The sequence below is a fragment of the Urocitellus parryii genome, chromosome Y (genome assembly GCF_045843805.1).
Source record: "Urocitellus parryii isolate mUroPar1 chromosome Y, mUroPar1.hap1, whole genome shotgun sequence".
NCBI classification, from domain to species: Eukaryota; Metazoa; Chordata; class Mammalia; order Rodentia; family Sciuridae; genus Urocitellus; species Urocitellus parryii.
Window position 1 is genome coordinate 21925079 of NC_135548.1, and position 8461 is coordinate 21933539.

Sequence of the window (8461 nt, forward strand, 5' to 3'; positions counted from 1 at the left end):
TGTCTCTACAGGTTCTTATTCTATGTATCTGATTTGTTCCTTTATCACTGGCATTATTAATTCCTAAGACTCTGATTTAACAAGGGATTATACCTTCTCTCACAAAATTGATTCCAAGATCTCTATGCACATTGGTCCCGTTCATACATAGTTGCCTGATTTTACTTGTCAATGAAGGGGGCCTCTATGTTGTGGCACAGAAAGAATTCCAAAAGCTGGAGTGAAAATTAAAAAGAAAGTAGAAGCCAAAAAAAATAGCAAACTATCTAAGAGCTGTGCATACTGTTATAAAATGAAGCTAAACTGTGTCTTGATTGTAAAAAAGAAAGTATTGACTTGGAAGAACTTAATTGCTCATAAAATTAATTTATGGATGACTTTATTTGATGTTTGGAAACAGGAATACAAATGAACCAACATTGATGTTTATGAATTTCCATGGCTAGCCAAGAAAAGGTAACTGACACGAATAGAAAATTGAAACAGATGAGAAGGTAATGGTTGTTTACTCTCCCCTGGAAATATCTGTATTAGGTTACAAGCAGTGGACAGTTATAAAACTGTTCTACAATATGAGTTTTAGGCAAGTTTAAAATTACAGAAATACCTATTTAAATTGAATCATATTTTCAAAATTTTCAGTGATTGATGTGTCTTAAAACTGATATAGGTACATATGAGATTTTAAACAAAATTAAAGAAAATAATGTATTGAAGAAGTTATAGGATAATTTCAATTCTGAGAAACCCCCAAGAGCCATTCAAGTAAAATATTCCTGCTGAGATAGCAGAACTTTATTGTAAATTATCATGTAGGCAGAGAAGCAAAGCTTGAACAACAAAGGATATGCCAGTGTGTGCATGTGTCTCTGTGTATGTGTATGTTTGTGTGTGTGTGTGTGTGTGTGTGTGTGTGTGTGTGTGTGAGAGAGAGAGAGAGAGAGAGAGAGAGAGAGAGAGAGAGAGAGAGAGAGAATGCCTTCCTATTTGGCTGAGACAACTAAAGGACTCCATGAGATATCTACAGGAACAAAAAAGAAATAGAAAACATTTGTCTCATACATGTTGTGTTATTATTGATTACTAACATTTTTATAATGTTCATAGTGAAATATAACTTGACATACTATTCATTTGACCTAAGTGAAACAATGATTTTACTGAAGAGTATTTTAGAAGTTTAGTGTCAAATCTGTATGTATATTTTTGAAATAAATAAATGTAATTACATTCACTTCTTTCAATACATGAGTACCTACAACATGGTTGTTAATATTATTCTTACTTGAAATTGATTTCTATTTGATGGGTTAGTTTAATTCTTGTCACTCTTTATTCCTGTTTAGAAATTTATTTCCAAGTTTTATTCTGCCTCATGAGTTGTACTCTCTTTATGACCCTTTGGACATGGGGCTCATTTGGCTTAGTGTCCTGATTTCGGAGGATGACCATCAGACTGCAAGTAAAGGGTTCATTCACAGGACATTTCTCCCTTACAAGTAATTGCCATGTAGTTAGTAAGTTTTCCCTGTGCAGATGTTACGAGGTTCAGAGCCATGTCATCATTGCTTACCTGCAGATATGTTGCTCCCATGAACCTCCCAGGTATTCCTATGGTATCTTTGCCAGGTTGCTTTAGGTAGATCTACCCACTTGCACTTCTATGGCAGCATCTGTCTCAGGAGAAGTCCAAGATGAATCCAGTCACCAACTCCAAATCCCTACCTTCTACAGCCAGAATATATACATGATCATCTCCTACCACAAGGGTTTAAAGATTCTCCCTTTCTTTGGATAGAAACTCAACTAATCAGTTACATATAGCTTCTCTTTCCATTATTATATCATAGGGAATATTTCATTTTCAGGGGGAAAAAGTCTCAGTTATAATATATACAAATACAAAACTAAGGGCATGCACGCTTACACACATACACATTCTACATTACTATGTATCCCACAAATTTAATTCTACATAAAATTCCCATGTTGCAAAATTATCCTTCTGTTTTACAAATGAGAAAGTTTGGATGTTTTGAAGTTATGTAATGTGAGCAGCAGGGTTGAGCTTTGTAGAAACTATACTTAATTGTACAATGTGTAATGTACTGTGCATGGGTCAGCCTCTTAGAGACCCTTCTGCTTCAGGGAACTGAACCTTATGAATGTACCATTGGGTATGGTATTCACAAGGAAATGTGCTTATTCTTTATTATATTCAGGTTGCAAAATTTGAATAAGTGAAACATATTACCTGATACATGTAAACAAGGCAGTTCATGAATGTGTGCAGGGGTGACATGTGAACATGCTTTCATGCCAAGCAGAAATAAGTCAATGCAGACATTAGGGGAAATAAAAAGTCTGTATTCACTTAAATTATTTTTAAAAAGTTTAGCTGTCCATTAAAATTCTAGTAATTAACATCCAGTACTGCAGTGTTTTGTTTTCTTTTGTTTTTTTAACTGTTTAAGTCTTGATACTTATATTTTGTTTGCAATGTGTATAATATTTAAAGTGATATTTAGAAGTAGGACATTTTCTATATTCCATTATAATGAACTAAGATACTTTTCTATGCATAAGATTTATGTATAAGTTACTGTGCTATGTTAGTAATGCTCAGAAAATTAAATTTCAAAATATATTGCACAGACATTTCAAATGAACCAAGGTACTTTTAGAGACAGTAAATATTTAATTTAACTCAAAATAATAAACCTAAGAATAAAATGGAAAGAGTCAAGTAGTAAAGGGGAACTCAAGGGATATTTGCACTTAAAACCAAAGCTAAAGATTTCTATAATTAATGGAATTATATTTGACTTCCTTAGTGACTAGCAAAAAAAGCAACGTTGTATTGACACAGTTTTCAGATATTAATTAAAGGCCTAAATTTTCTGGCTAAACCTTTTGCAAAACCAGAGGTAATTATCCAGGACATGTACCTTTTTTAAAAGATAGAAGTGATCATAATGTACATGGAAATATTAGAAAATTACGAGTCCCAAATTTGAGTATTTTTAAAACCCAGAGAAATATCCTGATTCTGCTCTATCAAATATAGTATACTATTTTAATATAAAAAATATGTTTTCATTTTGAAATAAATCTTCAGTCCTTCTTCCTGTTTGTGCCAATAGTTTGGTTATGGGAAACCTGTGTAGAGAACGCAGCATCAGATGCTCATGGAAATGAGATGCTTTTAAATGCCCTTGATATGATGCAGGGTTTAAAGATCAATTTCAAGATTCAGAGTCCCGTGGAAAGGCATGACAGAAATAAACTATAGCTAAGACGTATTTTTCTAATTATCTAAAAAAAAAAGATTCAGTTATTCCTTTTGGTATATATTATTTTGGTTCACAAGAATTTATGTTATGTCAGCATTTAGATAGACAAGAATTATGAAAAAATGGCTGTGTTTTACTTAGCTTTTGAAAATGTTGTGAACAAAATATCTAACAAGAACACCTTAGAGGAGGAAACATTAATTGGGGGCTCACAGTTTCATAAGTCTCAGTTCACAGATGACTAACTCCATTGCTCTATGCCTAAGGTGAGGCAGCACATTATGGGATATGTGCAGTAGCGATAATCTGCTGCCCAAATGGCAGCAAGGGGTGGGAAGGTGGTAGTGGGAAAGGGCTGCACAGAAGATGCAACCATTCAGGGCAGGGTTCCAGTGATGCACCTTCTCCATCCATGCCCTACTTGCCTACAATTACCAATCAAGCAGTCCTTTCAAACTAAGATGTACTAGAATTATGTTACAATTTTCATAGTCCAGTAATTACACCTCTGAGTATTCCTGCATTTGGAGCATTTGAGGGACAATTCATATCCAGAAAATAACATTCCACCCCTGACCCCCCAAGCTCATGCCCATCTCACAATGCAAAATGCATTTAGTCCAACTTCAACAGTCCCACAGTCTTAACAGTTTCAGCATTGCCAAAACATTCAAATTCAAAGCTTCCTCTGAGATACAAGGCAAACTCACAGCTGTGAGCCCTGTAAAAGTCAAAAGCAAGTTGTATACGATATTCAATTCCACAGAGTAAACATTCCCATTTCAAAAAGGAGGGATAGGAACATAGGGAAAAAATGGGGTCAAAACAAGACCAAAACCCAGCCAGGAAAACAGGCCCTGGAACTTTGCATATAACACCTAGAAGACATGACAGAGAGATGTGGTTTACATAGGGTTTGTGCTGCCCTGTCTCTGTTGCCTTATCATTGTCATTCACAAGGGCTCCTTTTTAGCCTGGATCTCTACAGCAAGCAGGTTTCTTGGCAGACAGTCCACATGACTGGAATCTCTTTTTTCTTGGGTGTCCATTTCAGTTTGGGCTTCACCTTCACAGTTTCATGTATCACCCTCTCAAGGTACTCCAACGAAACTACATTTTGCCTGGCTTCTCAGGTCTTCCTTTAAAATCTTGGTGGAATCCTTCATGACCTCATAACCCCAACATCTTATATTCCTGCAGAACCATAACAATATGGATGATAACAAGATCTGCCCATCACCCATGCAGAAGAGATGGAATTTTCTTAAAAGATTCGTGCAGTACAGCACCCTTAGGCAGGCTTTTAGTCATTTTATTTTGTCACAATGGACTAGTTCCATTTTAATGATTTAGTTAATTGTGTGACAAGCTATGAAAAATGGGAGTGACCCATGCCTAGTCCAAGGACTATTCTCAGATCTAGCAGCTGAATCACTAAGAACCACTCCCATCCACAAGTGAGAAAAAAAAATCTACCTTTTCCTTATTTTTTATAAATATCAGATTTCATGTTAAACAAATGCCAAGTCAGTGAATAGCTGTTCATAATACAACTGACACTAGGATTGCTGTATGTATGCACATGGATGTACAACCAATGTGATCCAGTAATCTGTACACGTGGAAAAAATGAGAATTCATACCTATTTGAATCAAATGTATGATATGTCAAAATCATTGTATTGTCTTGAATAACTAATAAAAAATAAATTAAATAAATAAAATCAGTAACCAAGGGGGGGAAAAAGAGGAAATGAACAAGAAAAGTCACCTTAACAGCATAAATGATCAAGTTAAACAAGACACAATTTACATGAAAAGATAAATAAATGTTGAAAATGTAATGATTCACTTGACAAAGGGAGGAAAGAAGGTGCAGAGAATTATAAATATAACCTCTCCATCTAGAAACCACATTCATTATACTTTTCAGGAGAATATATGTATCTAATATTACTTCCTCAGTGTATTAATCAACCTATCACTTAATTAAGGCACATTAATATTATGTTACAATTATTATGCATTATATTACACTTATTGATTAGCTATCAATAAAAATAACAATGTCTTGTTTTTACTATGTTTTTATTTTTACATAAGAATTTATGGCTACAGCCAGGTGTGGTACCACATATCTGTTATCCCAGTGGCTCAGGAGGCTGAGGCAGGAGGATATCAATTTCAAAGCCAGACTCAGCAACGTAGCATGGCCCTAAGCAACTTAGTAAGACTCTGTCTCAAAATAAAAGCAAAATAAAAAGATTGGGGCATGTAGGTCAGTGGTTAAGTTCCCCTGGGTTCAACCCGTTACAAAAAAAAAAAAAAATATATATATATATATATATATATATATATATATATATATATATAATCCTATAGTGTCCTGATAATTTATTTTTCAAAGCATTAATATTTGTGTCTCACATTGGCAAAAGATTCACAAATAAATGGGTCTAGAAATAAATACAAATTAATTAATTAATTAATAGCAAATACAAATTCAGTCCAATCAAAAAAAATATAGAATGTTTGAGTCAGAAGATGCAGGCTCAAGTAGATGATTAAACCAACTTAGGAAATCTCTGAGATGTGGTTCCTGTACCTGTGAAATTGGACTCATACTTAAATTACAAGACTGTTGAGAAAATGCAAATTTGTGTGAAAGCAGTGATACAGATCTACATCAGTAGGGCCATGTGTTATTCTGATGAAGATTGGGAAGTTAAGAGAGTTAAGGAGCAACCTCTCTGACACATTGAAAGAGACAACAGGAACATGAAAGAAGAGTATCAAATCCATACCATAAAGGTATCACTAACCAAAAAGCAGCCACTTAATGATGCTTCAAAAGTACTACAGCACCATTCAGAAAAAAAATAATAATATCATCCTTCCTACTTAATAGTTAAAGTACTATATATTCTAAATGAGAATAAATTGAGATTCATTATTGATCTGTCAGATAAACGGATTGGATGACAAATTCTATCTCTTGTTTATCTATTTTTATAAAGTTTACACATTATATGCTCCCAGCACTTTGTCATCATGCTCTCAAGAATCTTAAGTGGAATAGATGCACATTGAAATTCAATGCTGAAAAAATAGTTGGGAGAAAAAAAAAAAAAAAAAAAAACAGTGACCTGGCCATAACAAACAAAACAGAACAATTCTATGAAAGGCCACATGCCAACAGTTTACAGAGTATATTATACTCATTTCAGTCTTGTCTAAATGACTTTCTGAAACACTTAACAAAGCCATACATGCTAAGACTTTTTTAAACAGATTACTTATGAAAACAGGTGAGTGGTTGATGGTATCCATTTATAGTTTTTTGTTTAGTTTTGTTTTGTTGGAATGATGTACAACATCTCTAGCAATTAAGGAAGTGCAAATTAAAACCACATTGAGATTTGTCTCTTTCCAGTCAAAATGGAATTTTATCACAAACACAAATAATAATGTAATAATAAGTGTTGGTGAGGATATGGAGAAAAAGGTACACTCGTAGACTGTTGGTAGGACTGCAAATTAGTACAATCACTCTGGAAAACAGTGTGAAGATTTCTCAAAAAACTAGGAATGGAACTAATATATCCAAAAGATCTAAAATCAGTATGGATGCAGCCACATTAATGTTTCCAGGAGCACAATTCATAATAGTCAAGTTATGGAACCAACCTAGGTGCCCCACAACAGATTAATAGATACAGAAAATATGGTATATATTCATACTGGAGTATTACTCAGCTATCAAGAAGAATGAAATTATGTCTAAATGTATGGAACTGGAAACTATCATAAGTGAAAAATCTAGACTCAGAAAGTCAAAGGTCAAATGTTCAAATGTTTTCTCTTCTATGCAGAAGCTAGTCTAAAAGAAGAAAGAGTGAGAAGAGAGAGAGAGGTAAAAAAGAAATGGGTAGGGAGATTCCATCAAAATAAAAAAAAAATCAGTAGAGTAGAAGAAGGGGATTGAAGGAGAGGGAGAAGGGAAAGGAAACAGTGGAATAAATCTGACCTAACTTTCCTATACGTACATGAATATACTATAGTGAAGCTTGCCACCATGTGTGTGTGTATGTGTGTGTGTACAGCAGAAAGATCAGTAGAAAAGAGTAAAGGGAATAGGGAAGTGGGGAGGAGAAGGAAATGGGAACTACTGGGGACACATTATATTTTATGGACTTTAATTCTGACAAAATGAATCCTAATGTCATGTATAACTAGTATGAACCCATAAAAAATGAAAAAAAAATTACTTAAATACAAAAAGGAAATAGTCTTGAATTCTGAGCACTGTTTTGAGAAGTCAAATTGGTTGAAGACTCTGTCCTCTGGATTTTGTAACATTGAAGATGTGACGACTTCACCAGGAAGGAAAACTGAGATAAAATCAGCCAGTCCAGGGGCTGGGGCTATGCTCAGTGGTTAGAGCATTTCCCTAGCACAGGTGAGGCACTGAGTTTAATCCTCAGAACCGCATACAAACAAATAAGTGAAATAAAGGTTAAACTCTTGACAAAAATTCATTCACTCAAGTTTTCTTTTACTTGTATTCTTTTTATATTTTTAGCAAAAGTTCATCATCTCAAATGTATTGACAAATGCACATCTTATCTTGCCTTTGAACAAAGCCCCCAGCTTTCAGCACAGTTATAGTCGGCCCTGCTTTTTCTATTTTTGTGTTCATTTCAATTGCTGTCAGGAGAAGAGCTTAAGTTTTCCCCTATCTGTAAATCCCACTTGAATGTCAATATCTGAAGGCATCCTGAAACACTGATAATAATTCAAGGCAACTCAAACTTCCTAAAGTCAATACTGTATATGTTAAAGCACTGACAATATGTTATCAGCTCTACTCTGGCTTAGTGCATTCAGATACATTCTGTTATGGTTTAGATATTGGGTGTTCTCCAAAAGCTAAGAGTGAGATAATGCAAGAAGGTTTAGAGGTGAAATGATTGGGTTATGAGAGTCTTAATCTAACCAGTGTGTTAATCTCTGATGAGGATTAACTGGATGGTAACTGTAGGCAGGTAGGGTATACCTGGAGGAGGTGAATCCTTGAAGACCATGCTTTCTTGTTTGTATTTTCTCTTTTTAAAGCACAGATCTTTCTCTCTCTCTGCTTCCTGATCATCATGTGAACCTCTCCCCTC